This window comes from Sus scrofa, chromosome 13 (assembly GCF_000003025.6).
Source record: "Sus scrofa isolate TJ Tabasco breed Duroc chromosome 13, Sscrofa11.1, whole genome shotgun sequence".
Lineage (NCBI taxonomy): Eukaryota > Metazoa > Chordata > Mammalia > Artiodactyla > Suidae > Sus > Sus scrofa.
This window is the reverse complement of record NC_010455.5, coordinates 101,139,039-101,151,925: the sequence shown is the minus strand read 5'-3', so window position 1 is coordinate 101,151,925 and position 12,887 is coordinate 101,139,039. Positions and strand designations below refer to the sequence as shown.

Genomic DNA, 12,887 nt, shown 5'->3' with positions numbered 1-12,887 from the left:
TCAAGTGATCTATTTCTTTTTAGTTGAGCTTCAGCAGTTTGTATCTTTCAAAGAGTTTGTTTATCAGCATTACTGAATGAATTAGCATAAAGTTGTTCATAGTATATTAATAATAAATGTCCTTTTAATATCTGTAGGATTTGCTCTAGGATGACAGTATAAATATTTAAGTTATAACAGTCTACCTTCAACAAATATTACACCACTTTACATACAGCATTAAACCCCCATAGCAATCTACTTCCACTTCACCATCCTGGATCTAGTGCTACTTTTGTCATAAAGTTATGTTAAAAACTGTGCAATACATTGTTACTATTTTTGCTTTAAACAGCCAATTATCCTTTAACAAGTTTTTTTTTTTTTAAGATAAGGAACAATCTCTTATTTTGACACAAATAGTTTTTCTACTGACTCTCTTCATTTCTTCAAGTAGGTACAAATTTCCATCTGATATTATTTTCTTCTTCCTTGAAAGAATTTCTATGGCATTTCTTGTTGCACTGCTCTGCTGGTAATAAATTCAATGAGCTTTTGCATGTCTTTTAAAAAATCTTTATTTCACTCTAATTTTATAAATTTATTTAGCTGGGTATAGATTTCTAGAATGGTGGGGTATTATGTCTTTTGGTACTTTAACTCTGTTGCTCTACTATACTCTAGCTTGCATTCTTTTTTGTCATTCTTATCTTTATTCTGTATGTAATGTGTCATTTTCCTTTGACTGATTTAATTACTTTCTCTGTATTCTGGCTTATAAGCAATTTGTTTATTTGCCTCGTGCTGTTTTATTCTTATGTCTTCTGACTGGGGTTTGTTGAGCTTCTTATATCTTTGTGATTTATAGTCTTCATCAAATGTGGTAATATTTCACCCATTATTTCTTCAGACATTTTTTCTGCCCTCATCCCATCTTTCTCCACTCCTTCTCAGATTCCTGTGGCATGTATATGAGGATACGTGAAGGTTTCCCACAGTGCACGGATGCTCCATTAATTTTTCTGTCGTCTTTTTTGTTTCATTTAAGATAGTGTCCATTACTATGTCTGCAAATTCACCAATCTTTCCTCCTATAGTGTCTAATAGCCTATTAATTTCATTCAGCATTTTTTATCTCAAACTTCATATGTTTCATCCCTACAAACTCAGTTTAGGTGTCAGTTTTACCTTCCATTTCTCTCTTCATCATGCTTCTAATAGCTGATTTATTGGCCTTTCTTACTAATTCTATTATCAATGTCATTTATTTCTATTAATTGACTTTTTTTTCTTCATATGGGTCATATTTTACTGCCTCTTTGAACCTGGTAATTTTTTACTAGATGCCAGACATTGTGATTTTTTTTTCAGGGCTGCACCCATGGCATATGCAAGTTAGGAGGCTAGAGGTCAAATTAGAGCTGTAGCTCCCAGCCTATGACACAAGCACAGCAATGCAGGATCCAAGCTGCTTCTGCAATGTGCACCACAGCTCACAGCAATGCCAGATCTTTAACCCGCTAAGCAAGACAGGGATCGAAACTGCATCCTCATGGATACTAGTTGGATTCATTTCCACTGCACCAAAATGGGAATTCCCCAGACACTGTGATTTTTAAATTGCTAGATACTGAGTGCTTTATAGTCCTTTAAATATTTTAGGACATTGTTCAGGGATGCAGAAATTTTCTTGGAAATGGATACTAATGTTTTCCCTTTAAATATTTTAGGCTATGTTTTAGAATGTTTTTAAATTTCTTGGAATCAGATTCATTTGAGATTTGTTTTTAACTTTTATTAGGCATGTTTTGAACAGCAGTTAGTCAAGGGTAGGGCTCAGCAAACTTTTTTGTAAAGGACTAGATAGTTACTAGTTAGGCTTTATGGGCCACATATAATCTATTGCATATGGGCCACATATAATCTATTGCATACTCTTCTTTATTTGCTTTCACTAACCCTTTAAAAATATAAAAACCAGGAGTTCCTGTTGTGGTGCAGCAGAAATGAATCTTACTAGGAACCATGAGTTTGCAGGTTCAATCACTGGCCTTGGTCAGTGAGTTAAGGATCTCATGTTGCCATGAGCTGTGGTATAGGTGGCAGACATAGCTTGGATCCTACATTGCTCTGGCTGTGGTCTAGGCTGGTAGCTATATCTCCAATTCAACCCCTAGCCTGGGAACATCCATATGCCACAGGTACAGCCATAAAGAGCAAAAAACTTTAAAATAATATAATAAAAACCATTCCTAGCTTGTGAGTTATACCCAAAAAAGGCCAGATGTGACCTACATTTCATAGTTTTCTACCCTTCATCCAGGGCTATTTGACTCTCTTCTCAATGCCCTATGAACAGAGAGAGGCCTTTCCATGCTGGCTGCTAGAAACACAAACTAGTGTAAACATTTGAGGGCCAGGACTCGGAACTCTCTAGCTGTGCTCTTTCCATCATAAGCATCTTGGCCCCCATGAACACTGCATTCTGTCTCTCAACTAAGGGAGACTGCCAAGTTCTGCATGGACTCCCCCACCATGCACTGAACCCACAAATCTCTTTAGCCTGTAGCTTGAGCAAGCATAGTGCTCCCCTTGTTTGTTCCCTTTTCTGAGAGATCATTCTCAGGTACTGCCTGTTTTCCAATATCTGAAAACCATTGTTTCACATGCTGTGTGTGGTTATTTAGTTGTTTACAATAAATACTGTGCCTGCTAATCCTGGGCAGAAATGGCAATCATGAATGCAATTTTTAATATTTATTTATTTAGTCTTTTTAGGGCTGCACCCAGGGCATATGGGTGTTCCCAGGCTAGGGGTTGAATCAGAGCTGTAGCCGGTGGCCTATACCAGAGGCACAGCAATGCTGGATCCAAGCCACATCTGCGACCTACACCACAGCTCACAGCAACACCTTACCCCAATGAGCGAGGCCAGAGATTGAACCTGCCACTTCTTGGTTCCTAGTCAGATTCATTTCCGCTGTGCCATGATGGGAACTCCAAAAATGCAATTTTTAAATATTTGTTTATATAAAATCAAATATTGATTCAATCTCAAGTGAAAGTATCACAGTTTATTTTTTCCTATAACTTTTGTAAATCAAATTTGCTCATATGTTACATGAACCACAAGAGGAAAATATTATCTCAGGACAATAGTTTTTGAAAAGAAATTTCATATGTAAGCATAAATAAAGAAATATCTATTATCATTGAAATGACAAACTCTTAACTCTACTATTTCCTGAGAATGAGAAAGTTGTTAAGAATTACCATTAGCTTCAAAATGGAAGCTATAGGATATGCCTCACCTAGACATTATAACTAGAACATATTCATATTTATTTAAAATTTTTGAAATGTGGGACTGACATCATATTTGGTTAGAAAGCTTTGTATTCACCACAGCAACAGACAATTTCAGGGTTCTAAATGATTTTGTTTTTAGAAAAATAAAAGAATTTCACTTATTTAAAAACTAGGACAACGATTTTAAGAGTATATATGTAAAGCCTTTAAATATATAAGGTAAATAGATTCAACTTATATGAGTCTTTTAAGAACCATCAGCTAATTTCTCTGAATACTTCTAATGACTTCTTTCAGACTTTGTTTAGGATGCCAATTATTCCAAATGACATGTTTACCATAATTTTAAGTCTTTCTGTATTTTAAAACTATTTCAACCTGTGTGGTGATATTCCTTCCCATCAATAAAGGTAAAATGTGCCTTAAATACTCAACATTAAAACCTAAATTACATGAGCAATAACATCTCATCCATGAATTTCCAAGAAAAAATTTTTTTATAATTTAACCAACTAACCATACTTCTTCTACTACCTGAAAAAAAAAAAAAACAGTAATACACCTGAGAAGACACTTCCATTAAAATTCCACTTCTAACCTGGGACAGATTCACAGAAAACAAGTCAACCTTCATTGAAAGATATGAAGGTCATTCTACTGCAATAACCAAATTATACAATTTCATATTCTTATTTATCAATGAAGCATATCTTTTTTACAGAAATCAACTTAGCTCATGTTAGACCCTTTGGAAAGCAAGGAAGTATAATACACCTTTCCTCCCTTCATGGAACTGATAAGCTGGTTGTGAGACAAGGCATATAAATATAGGAAGTTAAATAATAATGTGGAATATACAAGAAGAGTGAGATTCAGTTCTTAAAAATTGTGCCATTTATTAAGGTCTACTGTGTAAGCAATTTTACAGATATTATGACTAATCCTCTTGAAAATCTTTTAGGATGAGTGTATTAAACAGAATTCTTTGATTGCAAATAAGTCTCTCCCTCCCATGTCATTCTCTCTCTTCCCATCTCTGCCTCTGTCTCTCTCTCTCTATCACACACACACACACACACACACACACACACACACACACACACTTTTCCTGCTCTTTTCAGGATGGTTTCATTCCCTAAATATCAATGGCTACTCAAACCTGAAACTCTGACTAGAGTCATCTTGGGGTTTGCATCCTTGTACTCTCACAACCAAAGAGAAGAGATAGCTCTTCTCTCCCAGCCTCACTTTGAAAAGATAAAGATTGAGGGGAAATTCCTGACTGGTCTGCCTTAGATTAAATGTTCACATCTTGGAGAGATGATAGTCACCACAGGAATGAAGAATTATAGTTAGTCCAAACAGAGGGGTCTTTTACCAACTACAAGTGGAGCAGCGCAATAAAGTCACTGGAAGATACACCATAAGCCAGTGAGCTCTTTCCCACACATCCATGCTTCTTGTTATTACTCACTCAAGAAACATGTGGCATGAGATCAAAAGAGAATATTTATGGGAAAAAATAGAATGTAAGCCTTTTTCATGCCATTAGTTTAAAAAAAAAAAAAAAAAAAAAAACCAAGTCACTTATCTCAGTCCCAGGTTTGGCTGGTTTAATGGGTTTCTATCTCTGCCAAGTCTTCTATAAAACCTCAAACTATAATTACAGCTCGTAAGTCAAATGTGACCTGCTGCCAGCTCTGAAGTAAATTTTTATTGGAACAAAGCCATATGATTTATTTACATATTGTCTGTATCACCTTTTGTGCTACACGAGTAGAGTTGAGAAGCTGTGACAGAGATTGTAGGTCCACAAAGCCTAAAATATTTACCGTCTTGCCCCTTTATAGAAAAATTTATATATTCCTGATCTGAATGTGTGATTATATTTAGATTGAATTGTTTAGATCAGAATACTCTATATGTATGTTGTGTAATTTTTTGCATCATGTTATGAGGCACATAGTACTTTATGCTCCTACTTTTAGTGATAAGATGGAACCACCTCAAAAAGTTAAACATAAGTGACCATATGACCCAGCAATTTTAATCCTAGGTATATAAAGAAATGAACTGAAAATGTAGTCCAAAGACTTGTACATAAATGCTCTTAGCAATCTTACTCACAACAGCCAGAAGTAGAAACAACCTAATTTTAATGAACTAATGAATAACTAAATAAATGTGGTACATCCATACAATGAAAAACTATTCAAGGAGTTCCCGTCGTGTTGCAGCAGTTAACGAATCCAACTAGGAACCATGAGGTTGCGGGTTCAATCCCTGCCCTTGCTCAGCGGGTTAAGGATCCGGCATTGCCGTGAGCTGTGGTATAGGTTGCAGACGTGGCTCGGATCCCGCGTTGCTGTGGCTTTGGCGTAGGCCGGCGGCTACAGCTCCGATTAGACCCCTAGCCTGGGAACCTCCATATGCCGCAGGAGCGGCCCAAGAAATGGCAAAAAGACAAAAAAGAAAAACTATTCAACAATTAAAAGGAACAAAGTACTATCAATGACACTAAAACACACCCTCTCACCATGCACAAAATTAAACTCAATATGGCTTAAAGACTTAAATGTAAGACAAGACACCATAAAATTCCTAGGAGAGAATATAGGCAAAACATTCTCTGACATCAACCCTATGAATGTTTTCTTAGGCCAACCACCCAAGGCAATAGAAGTAAAAATAAAAATAAACCAATAGGACCTAAGCAAACTTACAAGCTTTTGCACAGTAAAGGAAACCATTTTTTTAAAAAAGGGAAATACAACCTATGGAGTGGGAGAAAATAGTTGCAAAAGATGCAACCAACAAGGGTTTAATCTCTAAAATATACAAATAACTCATACAACTCAACAGCAAAAAAAATAAACAAACCAATTGAAAAATGGGCAGAAGACCTAAAGAGACATTTCTCCAATGAAGACATACAGATGGCTAACAGGCACATGAAAAAATGCTCAACATTACTAAATATTAGAGAAAATCAAATGAAAACTACAATGATGTACCACCTCACACCAGTCAGAGTGGCTATCATTAATAAGACTACAAATAAATGCCGGAGAGGGTGTGTAGAAAAGAGAACCCTCCTACACAGTTGGTGGGAATGAAAATTGATATAACCACTATGTAAAACAATATGGAGGTTCCTAAGAAAACTAAATATAGAACTACCACATGACCCAGCAATCCCACGCCTGGGCATATACCCAGACAAAATTTTCATTGGAAAAAATACACACACCCCTATGTTCATTGCAGCACTGTTCACAATAGCCAAGACATGGAAGCAACCCAAATGTCCAACAACAGATGAATGGATTAAATGTGGTACATATACACAATGGAATACTCTCAGCCATAAAAAAGAACAAAATAATGCCATTTGCAGCAACATGGATGAAACTAGAGATTCTCATACTAAGTGAAGGAGGTCAGAAGGACAAAGATACCTTATGATATCACTTATATATGGAATCTAAAATATGGCACAAATGAACCTATCTATAGAACAGAAACAGACTCACAGACATGGAGAACAGATTTGTGGTTGCCAGGGGGGAGGTGGAGGGAGTGTGGTGGACTGGGAGTTCACATTAATAGATGCTGTTACATTTAGAATGGATAGACAATGAGGTCCTTATGTAGAGCCCAGGGAACTATGTCCAATCACTTGTGATGAAACATGATGAAAGATAATATGAGAAAGAGAGTGTAAATAGATGTATGACTGGGTCACCTTGCCATATGGCAAAAATTGACAGAACAATGTAAATCAACTAAATAAAAAAAATTTTTTTAAGAGAGAAAGAGAAAACACTTTATAAGAAGCAGCCCTGGTTTTAAAGGCAATTGTGGTATTCTGAAACAATATTGTGCAGTTATCTGGATATGCTGCTTTAGTTATGGTCTCTGTATCATTTATTATGCTTGGTAAGGAATATATGACACACACCCATACCTATGCTGATTGATAGAATTGAATGCACACCACTAGCAATAATTTGTAATAATTTGTTCCACTGTTCTGTAACAGTCTGTAGTCATATACTTAAGCACTTATGATTGATCTGTTATCTAAAAAAGTCATGATTCCTGTAATAACCGCAAAGAATTTATTTTAAATTTCTGTGATACTTATCTTGGTTATCAGCACAAAATATACATGTTTCTTTCCTTCTTTTAATTGTTTTAAATTATAGCAGTTTGGTATATATACAACTGTAGGGTTTAATTGTTCAACATACTAGGCTTTTCATTATGGTAAATTCAAAAATAAGGAAAAAAATTCTAATGGTTCAGAAATTTCTTGACAAGATTTAGCAAAAAATATACTAACCATCTATGCATTTTTTTTTTTTTTTGGTCGTTTTAGGGCTGCACCCATGGCACATGGAGGTTCCCAGGCTAGGGGTTGAATTGGAGCTGTAGCTGCTGGCTCACGCCACAGCCACAGCAATATAGGATCTGAGCCACGTCTGTGACCTACACCATAGCTCACGGCAACACCAGATCCTTAACCCACTGAGTGAGGCCAGGGATCAAACCCACGTCTTCATGGATGCTAGTCAGGTTCATTAACCACTGAGCCATGATGGGAATTCCCCAGTTAATTTTAATGTTGGAACCAATTGGCACTTTTACTCTTGATTTCACTGAACACAACCAGAAATAAATTAGGATAAGTTTATTCTGAAATATTTATTAACCACATTCTTTATACTCGAACTGTTAGATTTGGGGGATATACATTAATGAATAAAACAAATAAAAATCTAAAAAAAAAAGAAAAAGAAAAAAGGAACAAAATATTGATACATGCTATTACATAGGTGACCATAAAAACATTATGGTGAGCAAAAAACCCATATTATATGATTCTGTTTAAATGAAATGTCCAGAATAAGCAATTCCATTGTGCTTGCCAAAGACTGGTGGGAGGAGGAGGGGGGAATTATTGCTAATAGGCATCATATTTCTGTTAGAAATGTTAAAAAAAATGTTGGAATTAGATAGTGATGCTAGATGCATCACTCTGACCATACTCAAAACTGCCCTAAAAAGCAACAACAACAACAAAAAAATGTATACTTTAAAGGGTGAATTTTATTATATGTTGATTATTTCTGTTATTTTTTTCTGAAAGGATGAAATCAGAGGGTTCAGGTTATATTGCTGTGACCCCTCCATTGTAAGATTCCCCCATCAACTTTTTACCTCATGTCTTTATCATTTATACTTGATTGTTGCCCATAAACATTATTTCATTAGAAATTGCAAAAGAGTGATTTTCTATCATTCTCTCTGCACCTTCTAGCTGAAATTTTTTAAAGAATTTTCCTGCATCAGCTCTTCAGTTACATAAATATATAACTCATATAGGTAAGGCAAGATAAGCTTGGTTCTTTTCCTTTTGCAGATTTTCACAGAAATGACTGGTGTTTTTGCAACCTTCAGTGGTAAATGGTGAGATATTTCCTTTGTTTTGCTATCTACAAATTTACATACCTATAAGTTACATACATATAGCACACACTATGTTTTGATTCAATGCAGTCTTTTTTGTTGTTATTAATGTTTTATTAATTTTTTATTAAAGTGTAGTTGATTTACAATGTTCCTTCAATTTCTACTGTGCAGCAAAGTGACCTAGTCATACATATACATACATCCTTTTTTTTTTTATACTATTCTATCATACCATCTTTTTCTAATCCAAGAGATTGGACATAGTTCCCTGTGCTATTCACAGGGATCCCACTGCTTATCCATTCTATGTGTAATAGTTTGCATCTACCAACCCCAAACTCCTTGTCCTTCCACTCCATCCCTCCTCCCCGATGGCAGCCAGTATTTCTTTTCTTCTTCTTTTTTTTTTTTTTTTTTTTTGGCTTTTCTAGGGCCACTCTCACGAAACATGGAGGTTCCCAGGCTAGGGGGTCTAATCAGAGCTGCAGCCACCAGCATACACCTGAGCCACAGCAACGTGGGATCCAAGCCCGTGTCTGCAACCTACACCACAGCTCACAGCAATGCCGGATCCTTAACCCACTGAGCAAGGCTGGGGATCGAACCTGCAACCTCGTGGTTCCTAGTCAGATCCATTAACCACTGCACCACAATGGGAACTCCCAGTCTTTTTGATGCTCAAATGTCCTGTGCACCGCAAGCTCTTTTTCTCTTAGCTGCTCTGCACTGTTGGCATGACTTTATTAGACATTTTTAATAGTTTTATTAAAACATAATTCACCCATTTAAGGTACATAAATCAATTGTTTTTAGTTTGTTCACAAAATTGTACAATCATCACTAAAATGAATTTTAGAACATTTCATTCCCCTACAAAGAAATTCCACATCTATCAGTAGTAACTCCCTATTTCTCCCACCCCCCAGTCCAACCCCTGCCCTAGACAATTTCTAATCTACTTTCTGAATCTATAGAACTGTCTTCAAGGACATTTTATATAAATGGAATCATACAGTATGAAGTCTTTTCTGTCTGCCTTCTTTCACTTAACATGTTTTCAAGGTCCATCCCTATTGCAACATTTATCAGTACTTTATTCCTTTTAATGGCAGAACAATATTCTACTGTACAGCTATACAACATTTCATTTGTCCATTGACTAGCTGATGGACATTTGAGTTGATTCCAATTTGGGGGTGTTATGAAATAATGCTGCTGTGAACATTTGTGTATGAGTTTTTGTGTGAATGAAATGTTTTCAATTTTTTAGGTATAGCTCTATTTTTTCTTTTTTTGATCTATAATTGTAATATATATTATTACATCTATATATGTTACAAACCCAATAATACATTGTTCTAATTATTAATTTATATAATTTTGTCTTTTACAGAAGTTATGTATCTTTAGCTTGTTAAATTAACTTCCTTAATTACTATTTCTGGTTCCCTCCCTTCATTCCCACAGATTCAGGTTACCATCTGGTGTCATTTCCTTACTCCAGTCTAGCTTTGCTCCTATCTACTTCCTTGGTGCTACTCAAATATGTTGCATTGCTATGTGTTATAGGACCAAAAATTTGTTTATATACATAATTTCATACAATTGTTTTTAAATTGTAGTTTAGAGAAGAATTATGCATCTTTTGTAATTATGTAATTACTTTTACCACTACTTTTTGGTTTGGAGTGTGCAGTTGAATTAAAGTCTGGGGGTCCTTGCTTTTAGCCTGAATAATTCTTTAGTATATCAGATAAGGTGATCTCCTAGCAATTAATTCTCTCCATTTTTGTTTATATGGGAATGTCTCTATTTCACCTTTTTTGCAGAATTTAAGATTCTTAATTGACAATTTTTTCTTTCAGATCTTTGAATATGTCATCCCACTATCTTCTGGCCTACATTGTTTTGGATAAGAAGTCATCTATTAATCTTAATGAAGTTCCCTTGTTTGTGAAGAGTCAATTTTCTGTCACTCCTTTTGAGATTTTCTCTTTGTCTTTGGCTTTTCCTCTTTTTACTATAAGTAAGTATGGACCCCTTTACTAAGTACGGACCCCTCGTGTTTACCATCCTGGACAAGGTGAGTGGCTTCCTAGAGCATATAATATAAATCTATCCTTAGAAGTAACAGTCAAAACACTGTGCTTTAGAGTTACTTTAAACAATTCATTTATGTGTGTGCTACCAAGTTGATATGCAGCTAGATTTGGTTATTTCTGTTAGTTTTTAATGTTTAATAGCTCCTCTTTATTCTTTAATTTTGTTTTTAACTATGTAAAGCAAAGTAACAAGGTCAAAAATACAATAAGGTATATTTGCAAAAGCTTCTCATGAGTCCCATCCCCTCCTCCTTGGTCCCCAACTCCCCCTCCAAGTAACCATAGTTATTTATTTTGGCTAATCATGCCACTGTTTCTTTTTGTAAATAGAAGCATTGGTGTATATGTTCAATTTTCTTATACAAAGGTTACACAGGAGAATATCATTGCCCAGCTAGATCTTTGTTATCCTTTTTACAGCTACAAAGTACTCAATTGTGTGAATATACCAGTCTATTCAATCTGTCCCCTCTTGATGAACATTTTGGTAATATTTTATTTGTCAGTATATTAGTTTTCTACTACTATATAACAAATTACCACAAATTTAATAACTTAAAACAACACAAATACATTACCTCACAGTTTCTGCGGGTCAGGAGTCTGCACACAGGTTTTCTGGGCTCTCTGCTCAGCATCCCACCAGGCTGAAAACAAATATTGGCCAAAGTTTTTGTCTCATTGTGAAGCTTGGAGTCCCCTTTCAAGTTCGCTAGTATTGTCAGAAGTCAATTCCTTATATTTATAAAGTGAAATCCCCATTTTCTTTGCTACTATCCTCTGGGATGACTCTCAGAACCTAGAAGCCTCCCTCAGGTTCTAACCACAGGACCCCATCCAGAGGTCCTCTCACACGTGGAGTTTTATTTTCCAAAGCCATCAAGAGAATCTCTGTTTCAATGACTCACCTGATTAGGTCAGGCCCACTCAGTATAATCCTCCTTTTGAGTAACTCAAAGTCAACTGATTAGGGACACTAATTACTTCTGAAAAATTCCTTTACCTTTGTCATATAATGTAGCCTAATCTGAGAGAGCTATCCTATTGTATTCATAGCTTCTGTCTGCACTTAAGAGGAGAGAACTATACAAAATATGCACTGGGGGAGAAGAGATGGGTCTTAGAATTCTGTCTACCACATTTAGCATTACAAATACCCTCAATGAAAAGCTCTGTGCATATATTATTTTGCATTTTTTCCAGGATATCTTTGACATGGATTCCTAGAAGAAAGATTATGAATATGTAATTTTTTTCTGTATGGCCAAAGTTTCCTCCATAGGAGTTAGACAACTTTGCATTTCGATCAGCAATGTAAGAAAATGTCAGCTTCACTAAGAGAGTATGATGTCCAACTTTTTGGTTTTGCCAATCTAATTGGTAACAAATGGTATCTTACTATAATTTAAATTCGTATTTTTCTTATTATGAGAGAATTTAAGCATTTTTTCACATGATTAAGAGATGTTCTTAATGAGCTTTGAGTGTAACGCATTCAAACTCTTTAGATGATTGAGATAAGAAAGAAAATTTGGCACTAGGGAAAATATAAGAGGCACTGATTTTTTTAAAAGTTCATGAAATCTATGGATCTGTTCCCCAAAATAATTTTATCTAAAAATACCCACAGTCATCTTTATACACAATTTATATTATTGCTTTAAGTATTTGTTACTTTTACATAGGTGATATAGAAAAAGAAACACTTTTTATTACAAAAAAAATTTCCCTCGATATTGTATGATTATAATTTCTATCTTTCTTATGACTTCCTCACATATTATCTCCATATTAACCTCATTCACTGTTCAAGTTTACTTCCCATCATGGAAGCCACAAAACCCAGATATTTATTCCCCAACACCCCTGACATTTTAGATGTGGCCAGTTAAATACAGAAACTTGGCATTCTCAATTTGGAATAAGAAGCAGGAATAGCACAAAATCCATTATGGTGGCAGGGCCAGCAGCAGCTGGGTGTGATGTTCAGTGCCTTGGCAACAGTGGTGAAAAGTGAGGTGT

At 35.5% G+C, this 12,887-nt stretch overlaps 1 protein-coding gene across 1 annotated transcript in view; it reads right to left on the bottom strand.

The window, feature by feature from the left end:
- OTOL1 (otolin 1) overlaps positions 1–11,759 on the bottom strand; it is a 53,544-nt gene extending 41,785 nt beyond the window's left edge. The window contains exon 1 of the mRNA XM_003358658.2: positions 11,444–11,759. The gene's annotated coding sequence lies outside the window, so the exon portion shown is untranslated. The remainder of the gene's footprint in view (positions 1–11,443) is intronic.